The sequence below is a fragment of the Pan troglodytes genome, chromosome 4 (assembly GCF_028858775.2).
Source record: "Pan troglodytes isolate AG18354 chromosome 4, NHGRI_mPanTro3-v2.0_pri, whole genome shotgun sequence".
Taxonomy (NCBI): Eukaryota; Metazoa; Chordata; class Mammalia; order Primates; family Hominidae; genus Pan; species Pan troglodytes.
In genome coordinates, this window is record NC_072402.2 from 93,524,578 (window position 1) to 93,547,454 (window position 22,877).

The 22,877-nt window shown below is 36.0% G+C and overlaps 1 long non-coding RNA gene across 1 annotated transcript in view; it reads left to right on the forward strand.

Annotated features, from left to right (window-relative positions):
- LOC134810022 (uncharacterized) overlaps positions 1–22,877 on the forward strand; it is a 51,156-nt gene that overhangs the window by 15,205 nt on the left and 13,074 nt on the right. Inside the window, exon 2 of the long non-coding RNA XR_010157088.1 lies at positions 1,122–1,209. This is a non-coding gene — a long non-coding RNA (uncharacterized LOC134810022). The remainder of the gene's footprint in view (positions 1–1,121; positions 1,210–22,877) is intronic.

Genomic DNA, 22,877 nt, shown 5'->3' on the forward strand with positions numbered 1-22,877 from the left:
ATAGGGACATTGTTTCCATAAACTAGAGAATAGCATTGTTGTAAAGTTCTTAGTGGATTTAAAAATAAAGTGAAAACTAAATCTTGTTGGCTTCATAGCCTGGAGTGAAAACACACTGAGACTTAAATATTAACATTTGGTGCCATTTCTTGTTCTATTAATGTTATGATGAGACTAACTTTCACTAATTTGTCCTCTCACACTTCAGTTTCACAATATAACTGCAGACAAATGGACTGAAATAAGCTAAATATTCTGTACATCATCTTCTTCTTTGCAATGATTTATTTCCCTAATAAAAAGCAACCAGTATTCTCTATTTTGAACAAGTATGATATAAGTGATATTAAGTATAAAAAAAAAGAAAAGAAAAGAGGCCAACATATTATATATGGGAAATGACTTTGGTACCATAGGTCTACGAATCTAAGGAGCTAAAGTTCATTTCAATCTACACTTGGGTGAATTGGCTTAAGAACCCTGAAGGTAAAACAAAAACTTAATATTGGTAGAAAATAGAATTGGCTTCACTATTTCATTTTAGTGAGAGTTTGCTAGACATGATAAACTCTACAACATAAAAAATTGTGCTATCTTCGTTATCAAGACTGCAGTTTTGTTTATTGTTTAAAACTGAACAAACAGAATTATGCATTCCTTCAATTTAATAACATTTCTGCTACAATGTCAGTATTAAATGTTGATTAATGTTAGAAAGTTTTGCATTGCATGCATTTTGTATTGTTGTACATAATATAAGCAAAATAGGAGTAAGATGTTTGCCAATTTGTGTCAGTTGACATTCATATTTTAATTAGTATTTTTCTTCTGAATACCATTTAGTATATCATAATCATAATATGTTCGCATAAACAAGCTAAATGCAAGTATATTTATTTCTATTGCTACCATAACAAATTATCTCTAATTTAGCAGCTTAAAATGAAACATACATTATCTCCTAGTTCTGTCATAGTATCATAAAAGTAGAGTACTGACAGAGCTGCATTCTTAAGTATCTAAGGGGAGAATCTTATTTACTTGCTCCTTCACACTGTTGGTAGAATATAGTTTCTCTAAGTTGTAGACTGAAGTTCTCCTTTCCCTGATGGCTGTTCCAGGTGACCATTATTCCCGGCTTCCAGAGGCCACTCCCATTCCTTGGCTTGTGCACCACCCCCTTCTTTTTCATCTTCAAACATGACAATGGTGAGTTGAATGCTTATGCTTCGAATCTCTCCTGCCTCTTTTTCCATACTTCCATTTCTTTTATGAAAACTTCTGCATTCCCGCTTTCCTTTTAGGGTCCCATCAGATTATTAACATTGGGCCCACCCAAGCAATCCAGGGTAATCTTCTAACTTGAACCTCATTTTACCTACAAAATTCATTTTGTCATTTAAAGACAGGTTCCACGGATTTGGATATGTACATCTGGGGAAGGGGCATTACTCCACCTACCACGAGTTACTTGAAAGTGTTAAGACTTCTTTGGAATCTAGTCATCGAAGGAAAAAAAGTTGTCTTTTAACAAACAATTTGAGAGAGTTGTTTACTTTCTCAGAGGCTCAATTTGTAAGCTGATGTCCTTTGTTCTCTACCCTGTAAACCAAAAATAAAATACTAACGCCCTCCTAACCATCTGAATGGAGCCCTCCTCTCAGCCATTGGTATTCCAAAGTTAAAGTGAAAAAGTGGTTCAGGCTAATATGGGAAGGGGAGGATCAGACCACACTTGGCCCCCCTCCCTTTTGGAATTCAGGAAAAGCCAACTAGCATTGACATCAATACAGATCTCGCTTTGGATAAGAAACACTTACCATCTATTATCTCTGAAGCCTGCTACTTGGATGCTTCATCTGTATGGCAAGACCTCAGTCTCCACAACCCCTTATTATAACCCTCTGCCCCCGCTTTGAGTTGTCCCTCCCTTCCAGATCAAACCAATGTCAATCTTACATGTACTGATTGATGTCCTATGTCTCCCTAAAATGTATAAAAACGAGCTGTACCCTGACAACCTTGGGTGCATGTTGTCAGGACCTCCTGAGGCTATGTTATGGGCATGTCCTTAACCTTAGCAAAATAAACTTTCTAAATTGATTGAGACCGGTCTCAGGTACTTTTGGGTTCACAACCTCATTGAGGCTTTTGGCGTATCTGGTGGACCTAGCAGACCAGCTTTCCCAGAGCAGTTTTTCTCCTTTGGTCCAATTTGATTCAAAGATGAATCATAGACACTGGCTTATGTTCAGGTAGTTTATTCTGGCTTGACCTTACAAAACAATAAGCAGGTACAAGCCGGTGACACTAGCCAAATGCAGTCAGGGGTCAAATAGCTATCTCAGGGAGACAGTCTCAGTCTTGAGATTATTTTCAGATTCTTGAGAGCTTGTCCTTTTTTATTTCTGTACTCAGTCTGGGTCAGTCACCAGGTGTTTCTTTAATAAAGGGAGTTTAAGCTATTCTTGCAAGGGGAAGCTTTATTTTAAGGTTCATGAAAGTTCCATCTGTGCTGACGCAGCCTTGTCTCTAGGGCAACCAGGGCTTTTACATCCTGTTGTCATGGAGACCTGGTAATCCCTGGACTAGGTTACATCATATTGTTAAGTGACACGTGACGTAGACCCTGCCAGATGTCTGAGTGCACCTTTTCGTGATCATTAATCCTATTGCCAAGATATGCTCTTGTAGTGTACAACATCCATAATATGGGTTTTAATATATTAAATACTTGTCAATTCCTAGCTTAGCAAGGCAACACAGAGTAAAAGAAAGATTTTCATCATCTTCCTCCATCCTTTCCTTTACTGATTCCTTAATGTTTGTTGTCTCTAGAAAATAGCCTTTTCTTTCCTCTTTTATATGCTAGCAAATATCTCTGTCTAAATGCGTAAATTCCAAAAGATGGTTGATACTGTTTGGCTCTGTGTCCCCACCCAAATCTCATGGCAAATTGTAATTCCCAGTGTTGGAGGAGGGGCCTAGTGGGAGGTGACTGAGTCAGGGGGATGGACTTCCCCCTTGCTCTTCCCGTGATAGAGTTCTCGTGAGATCTGCTTGTTTAAAAGAATGTAGCACCTCTCCACAGCCCTCTCCAGCCGGCCATGTGAAGATGTACTTGCTTACCCTTTGCCTTCCACCATGACTGTAAGTTTCCTGAGGCCTTCCAAGAAACAGAAGCCTCTACAGCCTGCAGAACCACCCAGTCTCAGGTGTGTCTTTATAGCAGTGTGAGAATGGACTAATACATGGGTTGATCCCTACTAGATATCCCATAAGTAGGTAAAATTTATGTATTTCTAACAGAACAAATATGTTTAACCTCCATCTCCCCACATCTACCTATCTTGTGTATTTGTTGCTTAATTAACGGCATTCACTCCAATGACCAAGGCTAACCCCATGGACTATCCTTGACATTTTCTCCTTTGTAACCATCCTCAGTCATTTGCTCAGGTGCCATTCACACTACCAAATAAGCTCTCTCAAATATGCTCATCTTTTATATCAGGCTTTTAATTCTAGTTCTCTAAGCCCTTACTATTGTTCAGTAGCGAAAGTCAGTTCAAAGGATGCTTTTTAATGCTTGAGCTACTTGACCTCTCAGAAGTATTCCACAAGATTGAACACTTTTTCCTTCAAGGGCTCATTCTTTGTCTATATGGATTAAGGGATCTTGTTTCCTTCTTCTATTATTGTTTGCCCTTGTGAGGGTTAAATTTTATTTATCAATTTCAGTAGATTAGTGCCCAGTTGTTTGATCAAACACCAGCCTAGATGTTGCTGTAAATATATATATATATATATATATTTTTTTTTTTTAGGTGCAGTTGACATTAACAATTAGTTGACTTTAAGTAAAGCAGATTATCCTCCGTAATATGTGTGAGCCTCATCCAATTAATTCAAGGCCTTAAGAGCAGAGAGTCATATTCCCCAAAGGAAAGGAAATTCTCTCTCCAGACTGCAATATAGAAATTCTGTCTGAGTTTCTAGCCTTTGAACTGAGGATTGCAACATCCACTCATACCTGAATCTTCAGCATCCTGGCTGCACTGCAGATTTCAAATTTCCCAGCCTCTAAAATCACTAGAACCAATTTCTTAAAGTCTATGTCTCTTTCTGTGTGTATGTATCTGTGTGTGGGTATATATAATATATATATGAACTAATAGATTATATTTCATTAATAAATATAGGAGATTTAATAAGATTTAATCTCATGATAGGATAATAGAAAAATTATCTTCTATTATTTCTATTTTCCTAGTGAATCTTTGGAGATATCTATTCCTTATGCCTGCATATTTAAGGATGGAAGTATTTTGGACTTCAGGGTTTTGTCTGAGGCCCCGTATCCTTGTAATTTTACATATTTTTCTAATAAAATAACCACTGTTTAAAAATTTTATATCTAGGTATCATTCTTCTGAACTCATATTTTATTTAACGTCTCTCAACTTGTCTATCTCACACTCAGCATGTTCCAACCTGAGCTCAACGTCCATCTTGTATCTACACCTCCATGATTAGTTCTGCTCCTCTTCCAATACTCAACCCAGAAAGAGGAAAGTCAAACTTTAATCCTTTTCAATTTTAATCAGTCACTAATTTACCTTCCTGTTGATTTCAATATAAAAATATGTGTACCACATCCCTTTATTTTTAACAAAATCATTGTCTAGCCCAGTCTAATCTTTTAATAGACTACACTACATTCATGTATTTTTTTTCTTTAATTTACCCTCCCTGTAATACTGTTTTATTGACTTTAGGAAAAATTATACATACTTCCCTTCTTATTTCTCCAGTTTCTTTTCTCATTATTTCCCCTCTGACAATACGCTTCTGTGGATGCCGCTTATTTATCTCCTTATGTTCTTTTCTTGTTCTGTAGACAAAAAAAGACACTGGGACATTCTTTTTCACTTCTACCTGATTTATTTCTACCTATACTTAAATCTCACTGTGTCCATCTTTTGTGTATTTAGATAGGTCGAGTTATTGTGTCATGTTCTCAGTGAACTCTTTGTTTCCATTTGTTTTTAGCATTCATCAGACTTAATCTCACTAGTTCACTATCTCTCTGCCTTTCTCAACTGTAGACCTTTAAAGACATAGACTAAATTTTATTGTTCATAATTGTATCCCTGTGGCTAGCATAGATTCTCAAACATGTCTGTTGTTCAATGCACCTTTGTTCAAGAGGGAGCTAATGGGCATATGAATGAACTTCTCTCTATTTGTTGTATGTTGATTGATTCTCCTCAATCCTTTCTTTACTCAGTTTTTTCATTCACTGCCCCAAAATATAAAATACACCATACTGGCCAAGCATGGTGTCTCACTCCTGTATTCCTAGCACTTTGGGAGGCTGAGGCAGGAGGATTACATGAGCCCAGGAGTTTGAGATCAGCCTGGGCAACATAATGAGACCCTATCTGTACAAAAACAAAATAAGAAAAATAAATAAATAAAAGTAAAAATGGACCATCAGTCTTCTGCTTAAAATTATTCCATGGCTTTTCATCAATTTATGAATAAATATACATACCTTGCTATTGTACATTCGAAACTTCTTTGCTTAAATTAGAAATTTAAAAAAACAGGTCTAAATAATGAAGTGCCCTACAGATCCATTTCTCCCTGTAATCTCAATAATGAAAAGGCAGACAATATAATAGAATTAAAATCAGAAGTGGCCTGTTTTCTTACTCAGTTATTCTGAGCTCAAACAACTTTGCAGAGCATTGAAGACCCTGAAAAGTTCCCAGTTCTGAGGAACTAGAAAACAGTGAAAGTTTTTTCTTTGTCTTATTTTCCTTGCCTTGAACTTTCCACCTCTCCTCTACAGAGCCACATCCATTTGCCAAATCAGAGAGAGACAACTACCAATGAAGCATAGCCCCAGACATTTGCACATCATCACATCCTGTCTTCTATTACTGTACTGCTGCCTGAGCACTGCAGAATCAGCTTTAACATCTGGTATCCCCTTTCAGCAGTATCAAATTAATTGCAGTTGCTAAAATTCATCATATTCTGTCACTCGTCTGACACATATTCATTGAATGCGTATTGCACATCCGATAATTGTCTATGCTTGAGACACTTCAGTAAATAAAATAGATTGCTATTATATTATGAAACTTACATTTCAGTGTCATGCATTTGTACCTTACATAGGCTAGTACATTTCAATAAAGCAGTTTCCTAATTTCTGTACAAATAATTCAACATTGTTTTCAAACATTTTTAAGCATTATCTCTTGTAAGAAATCTTCCACATCTGTTTCCTAAATCCTATGCAGAGTATTATTACATCACATAATATGCAAAATTGTAGTGTGGGTACTCTGCCATCATCACCTTTATATCTACAAGCTCTATCCACGGCTCAGATGAGGTTTTGAATGGAAATGATAGACAAAACTGTCACTTTTAAATGCTATGTTTATACCTAATAAAGGCCATGGGAAAAAGAGAGTGGGGCAGATCAGTTTGGGTTATGGACTGCTAAGGGAAATAAAAGTGGGCATCTGGCTTGAAGGATAATAGTAACAGAAGTATCTTTGATAAGACTAAGTACAAGCTGTATTACAGTCATGCTTGTTCTAATCTTATTCTGGTTGCTCTTGTGTTTGTGCTAATAGAGATGTTGAAGTGAGGTCAGTCTCATTGGATCTACAGGTGTTTGAATAGACTTAGTCGCTAAGTCTTGGTAATCTTGGTAGTCTCTTATGTCAGAATCACAATATTGTAAGTTTAGGTTATCATCTTGGTTTCTGTAGAAATGTCCAGTTATGGAGCCAATAGTAGCATGTACCTTGCAGGAGAGGCAGCTCATATCTTTTCCTTTATCATTCTCTAAGCCTAATATAATTGAACATTTTGGATGCTCAAATTACTGGATCTCACCTTATTTTTGGCAAACAATAAAGCAGCATGCATTCTTCATGAAACTAATTTGAACAGACCTTATTTAGAAACCATAAAGAAGAATCTTCCTCTTTATCCCTCTGGTTGGATGTCTTTATAGTAAAAGGGTTTTTTTTCTTTTCTTTTTCATTGATGCCTATGTTGTTATTCTTATCATAGACTATTAGACCATCTGGACTGGACTTTGTTGAAATTTTTTCTCAAGCGTTTGAAGGCTGAATTAAAGACTATCTCTCTAGTCATTTCCCTAATGAGCAGGGAGATATATACATAAAATTATCCTTTAGCTGACTCAGTTTTGTAAGTTCACATCTTCATTTTATGGTCTCTGAGAAGAGAGGTTAAGGAATAAATCAGTATAATAGAGAGGGCAGAAAGCTTGTGGGTGATTCCAAGAGAATTTCACTTTTATCTTTCCCAGTGGTAGAATTTATTTATTCATAACTGGATACATTTTCTACATTTACTATCAAAATGTAGTTCAGCTGATAAACTTAAGTCAGGAGATCTGTAATCTGAGGATACTATGCAGAGTAAAGAATCAAATCATTTAATTATTCCAGCTCCCTGTGGCTTATCAATATTCATGGATTCAGGTCATCCTTATCATTTCTTGATTTCTGCAAATTGAAAAACTTAATTGTCCAACTATTTCCCCTCCATCTAGTGAAAGTAAATAGATATTCTTAGTTTCTATTATCATATATATTTACATATTGTTTGCCCTGGGGATTATCCATCTCAAATTAAACACATAGCTGAATAAAAAGGTTGACCTATTGTTAGTAAGGTAATATATACATCAAAAAATAGTATAGCTGCTGTTGAAGGAAAAACCTCAGCTGAATTAAATTCTAAAAAATTTAATTGAGCAATGAGTGATTTGTAAATCTGGCAACCCCCAGAGTTCTGGCAGATTAAGAGACACTCTAAGGATGCCTCATGGTCAGAACAGATTTATAGACTAAAAAAGAGAAGTGACGTAAATAAATCAGAGGTGAGGTACAGAAACAGCTGGGTTGGTTACAGCTTGGCATTTGCCTTACTTGAACACAGTTTGAACACTCAGCAGTGTATGACTAGTTGAAATATGGCTGCTTGGATTAGCCAAGATTCCGGTATTGTTACAGGCACATACTCCTAAGTTAGGGTTTCAATCTTGTTTACCTATTAAGTTGGGTTGCTGTTTGTCCATAAGGACTCAAATATAAAAGTACAGTGTCCTTCTCAGGTCATATTTAGTTTGCCTTAACACTGCTAAAAACACAAATTGTAGAGTAAGACTGACTGGGTTCAAAACCTGGCCCACCCCATATAGGTCACAGGACTTTGCACACATCACTTAGTCTCCTTTGACTTCATTTCTTCAGCTATAAAATGGTGAGAATAGTGAAACATGTATCACAGAGTGGAGTAAAGACTAAATAACATAATTGATAGGAAATTCGTAACACAGTGCTTGACACAGAACACGCACAATACATTTAGAACTTTATGGTTTATGCAATGAATATTAAAACAGAATTCAAGGGAACTTGGAAAGACAGAAATAAGAAACACTGAATCAGCCTGATACTCTAATATATACTGATATGGTATTGCCTTTAAAATGTCTATCACTTAAAAATTCCTTTAGTAAGAACATAGCCCTCATTGAGATAAAAAGTCTGTATGAGATCCTTTAGAAGAAAATCAAATCTTATTGATGGTGATATAATTTGGTTATAAGTAGTGTGACTATACATTCTTGTCTGTCTAATAGAATCTCAATTTATACCTGTCATGGTGTAATAATTAATAGCATCCTCTTAGATTCTCAAAATGATTTGGTTTGTGTAGCAAATTATATGATCACACTAATTTTAAAAGATGTATGATAAGATAAACATTAGATAAACACTATCTAGGCCTTTAATTTTTTTTTGCTCCATTATATATTCCACAGGTAGATTGAAACAAAGTATAAGAAATTTATATGTTTATTCACGAATCAACAGTTTAATAGGTCTATGTGTCCAGTTGGGTTTAATTGAAAATAAATTATAATATATCACGTTATTATTGACAATCTAATTTCCATAAGGAGATTCCAAATCAAATATTCAGAGTCAAAATACTTCCAGCACATGAACCCACAAAATACAACAGAAATTCCATTGAATTTAAAAGCTACTGCACCAACAAGGGAAGCATTTTCTTTTCAGTAGTAGAGTCCTAGTATGAAAATTGATACTTCAAAATCACATTTCCCTGATAACCAGGCCAACATATACATTTAATATGAAAAGCTCAATATCTAGGGTAGTTTTTAAAAATTATGAGTTTTACCGCTGTTTACTCTCCATCAAATCCTCATGTTTCAATGTATCTTTATGCATAAACCCATGTTTCATGTATTAAACCGAAGAGTAAGAGGACTATAATCTATGTTGGGAGACAATTCTCTATGAACCTTTTGCATTTCAGCACATAATGTTAGTAGATATTGATAGCCTTTTCTTGCACTATCTATCCACAAATATTTGTATAACAAATAGCATTGTAAGACAATGATGTTCCAGAACAGGGTGCTGGTGTATTCAAGTTTAATCAAGATAATATCTTCCTTCCGGGCAAAGTTTGGGCAGATTTTTGGGCATCTCATTATGAAAGTTTAGTGTTTCCTAAGCTCAGGGTTCCTCAGGGTGATGTAAATCCATATTTACAGCATCTGTGTAGGACCACCTGCATTGCTTCCCTGGGATTTGTAGTGCATGGAGAACAAGCATGAATGTGAAGCTCGCATTGCCTGTTCTTACGTAGTAATAAAGTCCTTTGTTTTTGACATAGGACTCGAATCTTCTGCCAGCAATCATGAAACCATTGCAAGATAACAAGTTAGTTCACAAGTTAGTAAGTTTTCTCTATTAAATTGTAATAAATATATTAGTATTATTGATGTAACATTTATTTTTATTTATTTATCTTTTTGAGATGGAGTTTCACTCTTGTTGCCCAGGCTGGGGTGTAATGGCATGATCTTGGTTCACTGCAACCTCTGCTTCCTGGGTTCCAGTGATTCTCCTGTCACAGCCTCCTGAGTAGCTGGGATTACAGGCAAATGCCAGCAAGCCCGGCTAATTTTTGTATTTTTAGTAGAGATGGGGTTTCGTCATATTGCTCAGGCTGGTCTTGAACTCCTGACCTCAGGTGATCTGGCCGCCTCAGCTTCCAAAATTGCTGGGATTTCAGGCGTGAGCCACTGCGGCCAGCCCACATTTAATTTTTTTTTTTTTTTCTGAGACGGAGTCTTGCTCTGTTGCCCAGGCTGGAGTGCAGTGGCGCATCTCGGTTCACTGCAAGATCCACTTCCCGGGTTCATGCTATTCTCCTGCCTCAGCCTCCCAAGTAGCTGGGACTACAGGTGCCCACCACCATGCCCAGCTAATTTTTTGTATTTTTAGTAGAGACAGGTTTCACTGTGTTGGCCAGAATGGTCCTGATCTCCTGACCTCGTGATCTGCACATTTAATTTTTATACATAGGTTTTACGTATGTCTGCCTAGGAATACACACTACACAAACATATCTCTCTCTCTCTCTGCTCATATGTTTGCAATGTATGCTTTAAAGTAAATTATGTTACTCAAAAATAAATTCTATTTCCCATAGAAAATTATGACTTTACACAAATGTAAATCTGGTCATTTTATCAGAACAAGTCATCCTGATTAAATAACAGCAATTTTTACTGTCTAGCACAAAGATAATTTTTGGGACAAAGACAAAAATAACTTACCATGTGTATTTGTTTGGTTTCATGCTGTAAATAAAGAGAGACCCCTGGGTGATTAATAAAGAAAAAAGGTTTAATTGACTCATGGTTTAGCGTGACTGGGGAGGCCTCAGGTAACTTACAATCATGGCGGAAGGGAAAGCAAACATGTCCTTCTCCACATGGCGGCAGCAAAGAGAGGTGCAGAGTGAAGCAGGGAGAAGCCCCTTATAAAACCCTCAGATCTCACGAGAACTCACTCACTATCACCAGAATAGGATGGAGGTAACTACACACATGATTCAGTTACCTCCCACTGGGTCCCTCCAATGACACATGGGGATTATGGGAGCTACAATTCAAGATGAGTTTGGGTGGGGACACAAAGCCAAACCATATCATTCTACCCCTGACCTCTCCCAAATCTCATGTCCTCACATTTCAAAACACAATCATGCCTTCTCAACTGTACCCCAAAGTCTTAACTCATTCCTGCATTAACTCAAAAGTCCAAGTCTGAAGTCTCATCTGAGACAAGACAAGTCCCTTCCTCCAAGAGCCTGTAAAATCAAAAGCAAGTTAGTTACTACCTAGGTACAATGGGAGTACAGACATTGGGTAAATACATCCATTCAAAATGGAAGATATTGTCCAAAACAAAAGGGCTAAAGGCCCCATGTAAGTTTGAAATCCAATAGGACAGTCATTACACCTTAAAGTTTCAAAATGATTTCCTTTGACTTCATGTCTCACATCCAGGTCACGTTGATCCAAGAGGTGGGCTCCCATGGCCTTGGGCATCTCTGCCCCTGTGACTTGACTTTGCAGGGTACAACTCTCCTCCTGGCTGCTTTCATGGGCTGGCACTGAGTGTCTGCAGCTTTTCCAGGCACATAACACAAGCTGTTGGTGGATCTACCACTCTGGAGTCTGGATAATAGTGGCCCTCTTCTTATTGTTCCAGTAGGCAGTGCCCCAGTGGAGACTCTTTGTGCGGCTCCAACCCCACATTTCCCTTTCACACTGCCCTAGCACAGGTTCTCCATGAGGGCCCTACCCCTGCAGCAAATTTCTGCCTGGACTTCCAGGCCTTTCCATACACACTCTGAAATCTAGGTGGAGGTTCCCAAACTCAATTCTTGACTTCTGTGCACCCTCAGGCTCAACACCATATAGAAGCTGCCAAGGCTTGGGGCTTGCATTCTCTGAAGCCATGGCCCGAGCTGTACTTTCAACCCTTTTAGCCAAGACTGGAGCAGCAGGGACACAGGGCACCAAGTCCCTAGGCTGCACACAGCAGAGGGGTCCCGGGAAACCATTTTTTCCTCTTAAGTCTTCAGGCCAGTGATGGGAGGGGCTGCCATGAAGGTCTCTGACATGCCCTGGAGACATTTTCTCCATCGTCTTTGTGATTACCATTCAGCTTCTTGTTACTTAGGCAAATTTCTGCAGCCGGCTTTAATTTCTCCCCAGAAAATGTAGTTTTCTTTTCTTTCACATAGTCAGGCTGCAAAGTTTCTAAACTTTTATTTGCTGTTTCCTCTTGAACATTTTGCCACGTAGAAACTTTTTCTGCTAGATACCCTAAATCATCTCTCTCAAAGTCAAAGTTCCACAGATCTCTAGGGCAGAGGCAAAATGCTGACAGTCTCTTTGCATAGCAAGAGTGACCTTTGCTCCAGTTCCTAACAAGTTTCTCATCTCCATCTGAGACCACCTCAGTTGGACCTTATTGTCCATTTCACTATCAGCATTTCGGTCAAAGCCATTCAACATGTTTCTAGGAAGTTGCAAACTTTCCCACATTTTCCTGTCTTCTTTTGAGCCCTCCAAACTGTTCTAGCCTCTGTCTGTTATCTGTTCCAAAAAAGTTGCTTTCACATTTTCATGTATCTTTACAGCAGCACCTCACTACCTGGCACCAATTTACTGTTTTTGTTTCTTCTCATGCTGCTAATAGAGGCATTTCTGAGACTGAGTAATTTATGAAAAAAAGAGATTTAATTGACTCACAGTTCAGCATGGTTGGGGAGGTCTCAGGAAATTTACAGTCATGGTGGAAGAGGAAGCAAACATCCTTCTTAATGGCGGCAGCAGTAAAAACTACAGAGCAAGGGGACAGGGGAGCCCCTTATAAAACCGTCAGATCTCGTGAGAACTTACTCACTATGATGAGTACAGCATGATGGATGTAACTGCCTCCATGATTCAATTACCTTCCACTGGGTCCCTCCCACAACATGTGGGGATTATGGGAACTACAATTCAAGATGAGATTTGGGTGGGGACACAAAGACAAACCATATCATCTTGTTCTTAATGATTTTCTGTAATAAGCATAAATATATATGTTTGTGTGTGAGTGTATATATATTCAAATGTTCATTTCATTTATCACCACTACTATAAAGGGATAGAAAAATTATATTTAAATGTTTAAAGAAAAGCAAAAATGTCAATAAAGATATATATTTGCTAAAGGCATTTAGCAAAGATGTTTGAATTTTAATACTTTAATTTTTACCAGGTTATTAGTACGTATTAATTTTCTCTCACATGCTATACTCTGTCACCTGTAGTACAAAACAATATTTTTTTCTTTTAACTTCTATTTTCACTCTGTATCTGTTCCTGAGCTAATATCATGTACTCTTTGAGACTTTAAACTCCCAAATAAGTTACTGTCAATCTTGACAGAAATACCTATTTACTATGTTAATATAAACTTATAATTCCAAATATTGTAATTTATTTTTTCCATTAGATTTAATAATAAATAATGAATAAATAGAGAAGTGGTTGAAGTGAGCTATTTTGTAAATGTAAAGTACATGTACTGGGGGGCTAACTTTTACTCTTTGTTTAGAACCAAACCAAAAAAAAAAAAAGAGAGAGAGAAAAGAAGGCTTGAGACTCTAGAAATACAGAACACCATAAAGTTCACATTACCCAAATATATTTTAAATCTTTTCAACAAAGTTGAATTACATTCATTGTTAAATTGTGTGAAGTTCTTCTGTTTTACTTAGAATTACAATCATAGCTTAATTCTGAGGACTGTTGAATTAAAAAGGAAAAGCATTTGCCATTTCTCCCATAAAAGGTGTGTTGTATTTCCCCTCCCTTTGAGGCTGCCTGGTAATCTAATGGCCTTCAATCAGCAGAACATATCCAAAGTGATGCTCTTTAAATTCCAAGGCTAGGCCTTAAGGAATCTTCTGCTTTCACCTCTCTTGAAATGCTTCTTTTTATGCAACATGAAGAGGTTTGGAAAGCCCATAGAAACTGAGGAATCCAGATATACAAGCCCTTGGAAACTGCTCACTCCCATTAAATTCCCAGTCACCAGCCCTTCCAGCTGGCATCTTCAGCTGAGCTCCCAAGCCAACATCAACAACCAACTGCAAATCATGTGACTGAGGCCATTTTGGACCTTCCAGCTCCACTTTACCTACTCCAGCCAAAACCATATGAGGCAGTGAGGAAGTATCCCTGGCAAGCCCTGCTTAATTTGCAAAATTATGAAACAAATGAGTGTAAATATTTTAGGTCAGGGATCAGCACGCATTTCTATAAAGGGTTCTATGTGGACCACATGTGATCACTGTTGTATATTTCTTTATTGTTTTTGTTTTGTTTTGTTTTAATGAGCCTTTAAAAATCTAAAGGCCACTCTTCACACATGGTGGTACATAAACAAACTGCAAGCAAGGTTTGGCACATGAATTGGAGTTTGCCATCCCCTGATTTAAACACTAAATTTCGTGGTGGTTTGTTATGCAACAAATAGGTAGCCAAACCAGACTATATCATATAGTCTCCAGCATACTTAGATTTAAAAGGATGCATTTGTTTGTTAAAATATTTGTCGTAGAGAATTGTGTTCATAACTTGAGAAACTGAACTGAGTTTTCATAGATGGTTCAATATTCTCTTCCACTTGCATGTAATTATTCCCGCTGATTTTTCCTCATTTTGCTCAATAAGAATGTGAAAACAGTGCAAGTTATTTTACAAAATAATGTTTTCACCCTCACGAAGGTATTTTTTCCAAGTAATTGAATAAAATGAGAAAAATAGCTTACTTGTTATTCTAAGAAGCCCACTTTAAGCCATAACATTGTATCTAGTTTTTCCACCAATGTCCAACTGGTAGTTGTCTCTTTCGATTCCAGACTTTTAAATATATTCTTGTAAATATTAGCAAGTGTCTGCCACATTTGCTTGTCCTCTTTTGTACAGGCTGTCTCTGTTATTGACATCACAGCTCTCTCTCTTGGTGACATCACCATCCCTCATTTGCTCAAACCAAAAGAACAAAGGAAATCTTCAATGCTTCCCTTTTTCTCCTCACAGTCAAGCAATTATCTTTCAGCTAAATATTATTCACACCTATTCTTCCTCTTCATTCCAATTGACTTTGAATTTTTTTAATCCCTTCTTATCTGTGAACTGAGCTCATTACATATATTATTCCTGGCCACCAATGTAGATGCAACACAGAAATCCAAGAGAACTTGGCTTAAAATTCTTAATGGTAACTAATGGAAATTCCAGTACTCAATTTGTTAGACATGGCTATGCATAGGCATGGCAACAAATACACACTTATTAGGTTCAGTATCCTTTACATGCAGGAAACTTTTTCTCCCTTCCCTTTCAATCTTCCTGGTTATAACTTCACTGTCTGCTTTTAAGCTATTTACATTTATTCACCAAATCATCTAATATCGTCCAGGAATTCCTCTGATATCAGGCAATGGCAATTTTTTCTTTGTTTGTTTAATCAACTTTCTCCAGACAAAAACATATCTATTGCTTTTTATTTTCTCCTTAATTGCAAATTCATACCTCCTGAAATATTCTTCCTGTGCTAATTAATTGCCTTTTTAGCATATAGATAGTATCCAACCACAACTTAAAATAAACCCCCATTGCCTGAAGAATGCAATCCTACTCTATAGCTGGAAATGCATGCTTTTTCTTGAACTGCCCCTAATCTAGTTTAACAAATCTATCACACTTCTCCTCTGAATCTTAAACACAAACCTATCTTCAATATTACTCAAGTTAAATATTGTCTTTCAACCTACCCGCTTTTGCACACACCGATTCCTTTTTCTGTGGTACTCCCCGTCACCCTTTTCTCCATTTTGTCCAATTCTAACAATTCATTCTAAATACTGCCTCCTCTTGCAAAACTCCAGGACACATGAGAATAATTACTTGTTCCGTTAGCTTTGTTTCCACATGACTCTTTGCATTTATTATGTAGAAAAAAATACAAATATAGAAACTCTATTTTCTCATTAGATTTTGATTCCTTCACGGAACATGGTAATGTAGTATTATAGACCCTTGAACTTAATATTTATTTGCAGGTTCTCTCTCTTGGTAAAAGAATCAATAATATTTTTCCTTCAAATATTAACTTACCCTGGTCAAGTTGGTCAGATTGAACATTACACACTTATGTATGTCCTATAAAAGTAAAATCAATAAGTACAAATAAGCTTTTTTATTACAATCAAAATAAGAAAATATGGGATGAGCTTTTCAGATTCTCTCTCCCCAAGAATTTTCTCCATTTTTACAAACAGATGTCAAATGTTCCTTAAATTTGATTTTTTTCCCCATTCAAACTTAATTAGATTTTACCTGATGTCACTAGGTAGCTGTATGATGCCTGTAACTATTAGGCAATTTTTTAAAATTTATGAAATAATTGTGAATCAATAGTTTCTATAATGTAGCAGGGAGAGTTCTAAGACAACCCCTGACATTTCTTTCTCCTGGTAAAATCTCTCCTCTTGAGTGTAGGTGAAAATCTGACCTCCTTCCAACAATACAATATGGCAAAAGTGATGGGATATTATGCCACAATTAAGTCTTAATTATGCAAGACTCTGTGGTGGCAGAATAGAGATAGAGAGAGTCTCCTGCTGGCTTTGAAGAAATATCCTGTAGGCTATGAATAGCTTATGGGGAGGGCCACGTGTCAAGGAACCTCAGTTGACATTTAGGAACTGAGAGCCACAGCCATACAGAGACAAGAAAATAAATTTTGCCAGCAAGCTGTGTGAGTCTGGAAACAGATTATTTTCCAGGTGAGCCTCCAGATGAGGGTGCAGCCCAGCTGAAAACATAATTGCAACCATGTGTGAACCTGAGCAAAGGACCCAGCTAAGCTGTGCCTGGATTCCCGACTCACATAAACTGTGGGAAAATACATGTGTGTTACTTTAGGACACCAAGTCTTGTGGTTATTTGTTCCACAGTTTTAGAAAATTAATTCAGAACAACAATTGAACTCTAATACACATACTCATGGCTGCTAAATTTAGGCTTATGGCTAATGTGGAATAATTTTACACACCATAGTAGAAATTTCTCAGAATACAAAAAAAATCTAGAGACTATTCATGGGTTACTTCAATTATCTTTAATTAAAACTCAAAATATTGTTTAAATATATTCATTTTTGACAACATTAATTTCAGTCTCCTGCTTATGAGCTTATGAGATTTCTCTCGTTTTTATATGTCTTATTTTTCTTGACCCCTCACCTCCTGCAAGCAGATTTATTATGAAGCTAAATGATCCTAGCATTGTGGTCACATTTTATTAAAACATGCAACTTTAAAGTATTTTAAACACAATTGTTTAAGACTGCTGCTTCTAGCTTGCATGCTTTCCCTCTTGTGGGTGATTTTGAAATGGCTACAGTTATTTCTGAGATCCAGCTATGGAAAGATGATTTGGGATACATTTAATTAGAATTTAGTGTAATATGTTCATGTTCAGAGTAACATCTATATATTTTTAAGTTGTTGCCTATATTCCTGATGTTGTGATGTCTTCCAGAAATTCTTCTATGGCCTGGACTTCTGACTCACATAAAGTCGTGACACCAAGGATTTGTATAATATGTGCTTATACAGCTCTGAATCTAATCAGGGAAAAGGCTACCTCCACACTACCTAAATTTGTCAGATTTTACTACCTTGCAGTTTCTTATATATTCTTATTTCAAGTTCAGCTAGCTGCCAATCTGGATTTTTTTTTAAGTGTAATGAGATAATCTGCCCACTTTTAAAGCTGTTCATACTTTGCAATATGGTTATAAAATCATTTTAAGCATTCTAAAACATGTTTTCAAAATCTCAGAAGTGGCATCTAAACACAAATAAAATGCTAAATTTTATCCAAAAAGTTTATGTGGCTCAAAAATGTCATTCAATTGCAATTTGAAAGACATTTCAGAATGTTTTAATGAAACACATGGGAAATAATAGATGCCTGATTTGGAAACTTATGGAGGGTTTCCTTTTTGTTGGGTAAATATTTGCTTATTGAAGAACTGAGAAAAAAATTTAGATTAAAAAATAAGTGGAAAGTGAGGAAATAGTAATAAATATGTTATTAAATCAAGAGAAACATTTTAATATTAAGAAGCAAATTGTAGCCAACATTTTCAGGTAATATTAAATGTAGTAATGCATTAAGAGGAAGAGGTAAGTTTTAAGAAGAATTCATGTATAAGGTCTTAGCTCTTGCTAATCCATTTAAGGAAAAAATCATAAATACATATCTTGAAAATGGACATTTCTTGTTCATTTGAAATATAATACCAATGAAGTAAACATAAAATAAATAAAGTGCTATTTCCATAAATATATTAAAGACACCATAGTTAATACTTAAGATCAGTCACTGAAGAAAAAATTTTGAAATGACCTGAAATCTTATAGTTCATATATCAAAAATATTTGATAGAATTTTCCTCACATTTGAAAACATTTCTAAAAAGTTATATGAAATTAAAAATTCATTGATTTTCAAAAATACTTTTCTAAACCATTAGTAATAGTAATAAGAATATATCAACTATGCTAGAGGAAAGACTGAAAATTTTTTCTCTTTTTAAAAAACACATAAAATATTTTATATTAGAACATGATCAGAATATATAGCCAAATGCCAAAAATTATTTTGGGGTTAATTAATAAAAACATGCTATTTTGTAGCTTGTAAATTTGTGAGTTTATAACACATTGTTATTTATTTTCTTATACTAACATACAGTCACTTTCATATTTTATTTTATAGTTTTTTTATTAAAATGGGCCACTCAATTTGCATAACCTTGAAGCCGACCCAACTTTGGTGTGGGGAGTGAAACAGAGTATTTTTCTTATAATTTCATGACTTTTCTAGTGAGAGGTTAGTAATGTTTTTATTTCCAGATTTTGAGTAGATACAGTTAGCATTTAGAATACCCAGTTTGGGATTTATATATTCATTGAGACAGGTCAATTCTATTCTCTAGCCTCACATTACACAAAAGCCTGGGACAATTTTTGAATAGAGCCTTCTCAACTTGGCAAGTTTTTAATGTTCCAGCTCTTGCAATAATGTAAAAGAAGACAGATGACTCAGGTGAGACATGAGACTTAATGATCTACTTGAGCATAATGCTTAGCAGTCACTCTTTGAGATTTTCTTTTCTTTTCTTTCTCTCTCTTTCTTTCTTTCCTTCCTTCCTTCCTTCCTCTCTCTCTCTTTCTTTCTTTCCTTCATCTTTCTTCCTTTTGTTTTTCTTTCTAAGAAAAAATAAATTTCCGGTGATGGTTAGGGAAGCTTAAGTAAATTTTGGAGTCAATTTTGAAGTCAATTTTGCAAAAAGTCTGTGGAATCAATAATACCCTTAACTAGTGTTAAGGGTATCACTAGTTAAGAAGATCCTCAACTAGTGTTAAGGGTATCATTGATAGGTTATCTAGAGCTTAGCTTACCTAAAGCTAAGATACAAATCCTTGACCTACTGAATGTGCCTAGATCTATACATAACATTTTGTAGTCTGATCTGTCCTAACCCTTATTTGTCTATCTTCTGCTTTTAGATTTCAGATAATCAATTTTCTTTTATATGTTTTAAGAGAGATATGCTAGGAGAGAATCCTGTGAAACATTCACCATTAGAAGAGTCAGAGGTAGTCTTTGCAAAAGCTGTGGCCTCATGGATTCCTGGGGAAATAGAGGAGGCAAAAGCTACTTGGTGTTTATTGATTTCATAGTGTTGACTTGTGTAAACCAGATTTCCATTCGAAAGGACACAGGGTGGGCCACAGTGATGTATCCATATGCTCAAGATTTTTTTAACTTTGAAAAATGAGATTTTTGTATATATTTTTATAAATAATTCTCCAAGCATTGCAAAAGCTTTAAAACCATGCAATTTGCATCATTGCCCAAACACTCTTTATGATTTTGTAATATAATACAACACCAACTAAGGTTAGCATTTGTCATTGTTCTTTAAAGATTTCAGTTACATATATTTTAACTGTCAATAAAGCTAAGGATTTTCAATCAGAGGAAACCCATTGTTTGGGGCTCAAACAAGAGAATTAGGAAAGTTTAATCTTTCACCTTTTAATTATCCCTAAGAACTAATGTCAGATCTTCAGGTGAAAAAGAGAGGACAGGACAGAATCAAATGCACTCTACTTGTTTGAGGTCATACCAATTTTGTTTGAATTTTATCACTTCTTATTATTAACAATAGTCCTCTACAGAATAAAGACACTTCAGATTTAATATTCATCAACTCATTTCTTATCAAGTCTTTTGAGCACAATTTTTCTTACATTATTCATGTCTGCTTGAAGATTCTTGTGAGAAATTCCTTCTGACTCCTAGTTTTAAAAAGTATAATGCTACAGGGCAGATAGTTTTATTTTCATCTTATAAATATGGTGAATTGCATGAATTATAAAATTTCTGATATGCTTGCCAGAAAGCCTAGAGCTAAGACACAAAACATTCACCTACTGACTGTGCCTAGATGTATACCTAAAATTTTGTAGGCTGATGTGTTCTAACCCTTATCTGCTCCTAGATTTAAGATAAGCCGTTTTCTTTTATATGTTTTAACAAGTCACCTTAAAATCTATTTTAGAATAAACCATGATATTAAAAAACTATTATTAATAATCAAATCATGAATACAATGAAAGCTGAGTCATAGCATAAGTCTAGCTTTGTGGGTTTCTCTCACTAGTTTCCTGGCATAGCTTTGAAGTTGAGAAAATTTACCTGAATTCCACTGTGCTATTTTTAAAAACCCAAAGCTTCTCTAGTATATTTTAGTTAGAAATGTCATGTTATCCAAGGTTCTGGGATGTGCTTTGCTTAAATAGTCATGTCTACTTCACACATTAGTTTCTATGACCTAGATTTTTTAAAGCCTTGTTTGATTGAATCATTGATTCATTGATTGTTCCAAGTATTAAAGTCTTTTCATTACATACTCAATACTTACCTACCCAGAATTAATCTTGAATTAATTCTGAGGAATACTTTAAGGATTTTGTCTACAGTTGTGGAATGTTTGGATTTAAATTATGATTTCAAAGATCTATATATCCAATGTTGTTAGATTAATGTTTTATATCTTCCTTCTTATCAAAGTTTTGCTTAATTTTCTAACTCATTCACTTTCTGTGAAAATTAAAGCCATCCACTTCAGTTCAACCATTTTTGGTACCCTGTCTGATCTTTGCCAGGGCATTCTTTTGAAACTAGACCGTTTCCCAAGCTCCTACCCAGTAGTTAGATGGTTTAGCCTAAACAGAAGAACCACATCCTAACACATGAATAATTGCAACAGGTACCCTATTTAGAACACCATGTTTGCTTTGTCCAGCAATGATTGATTGTCTTATATCATCAATTGAGTCACAAGATAAGAACTTACCTACAAATAGGTTCATGCTAGTAGCCTATATTTCAATTTCGTTGACTGCCTTCCCATCTTCACGGAGCAGTGCTGGCTGCTAAGTTTACAGCAAGGTCACAGAGTTATGACATCTCTTTATTCTCCTTCCTATTGGGAGAATAAACAAATGTGCTTATTTATTTATTTATTTTGAGATGGAGTCTCCCTCTGTCCCCCAGGCTGGAGTGCAGTGGCGCGATCTCAACCTCACTGCAACCTCTGCCTCCCGGGTTCACGCTATTCTCCTGCCTCAGCCTCCCGAGTAGCTGGGACTAAAGGCGCCCGCCACCATGCCTGGCTAATTTTTTGTATTTTTAGTAGAGATGGGGTTTCACCATGTTAGTCAGGATGGGTTCGATCTCCTGACCTCGTGATCTGCCCATCTCGGCCTCCCAAAGTGCTAGGATTACAGGCGTGAGCCACCGCGCCCAGCCAAAAATGTGCTTTTTATTCTAAGGATGGAAATTTCTGTTTTGAAAGCAAGGATTGTTTTCATGCCAAATGGGCAAGGAACACTTACTAGCTGAGATGAGCCTTATGTTTTATCCTGAAAAATCTGGTTAAGGGCTCATCAGGTGGCCGCAGATCTGGTTACAAGGCTCATCTGATTATCTTTTGGTTTTATTTTCCCATAGCTGAGGACAAATGATGATGACAATTTTTTTTTCTAAAACTCTCTTTCTTTTTCTTTTTCTTGAGTCTTTTTTTAAAGGAGCATTCTCTCTTCAAAAAATCAAAACATAGCAATAATGTTCCAGTCCAACTTTTTCTTAATTTTCCTGTAAAAGAGGCACATTTCTTCAGTGACAGCTCTTCTTGTGCAGAATCTCAGCATATATTACTCAGGAAATTTGGAAATGGTCTCACCACCAAATATTTCCACAATTTAGTCTTTTAAATTATATATCAAACTTTTTGATTTTTCAGAGAGAAAATAGCCTCGCTGGAGGCATACTTGTTACTGTCAAGTCCGATTTGTGTGCTTTTCTACTAATGGCTAAAAATCAGGGTCCCTGTGCTTTACAGACTGAACAATGAGGGCGAGGAATGGAAGTGCTCCTGACTATGAAGCCAGATATGCTACAAGTAATGGCTGACAATATTTCAAGAGCTGAGCAAATAACACAGAGAAGAGACTGATGGATTCAAAACCTGTAACAGACAGATCCTTTACACAGTTTATCTATTGAACGTTCCATGGCATTTTTATACTGTGGATCACTAAAATCATCATATTAGTCTGCTGCTATCGTAGATGTTTTTCATGATGAATGATCAGAAACCATTGTAATAGATGTAAGAATGGAAAAGGATATGCTCTTCAAGGTTTTGGAAGACATTATAGCTCAGTAAGTACTGGGATGGCAACAGACCTGAAAACAACCTTGTGTCATCACTATA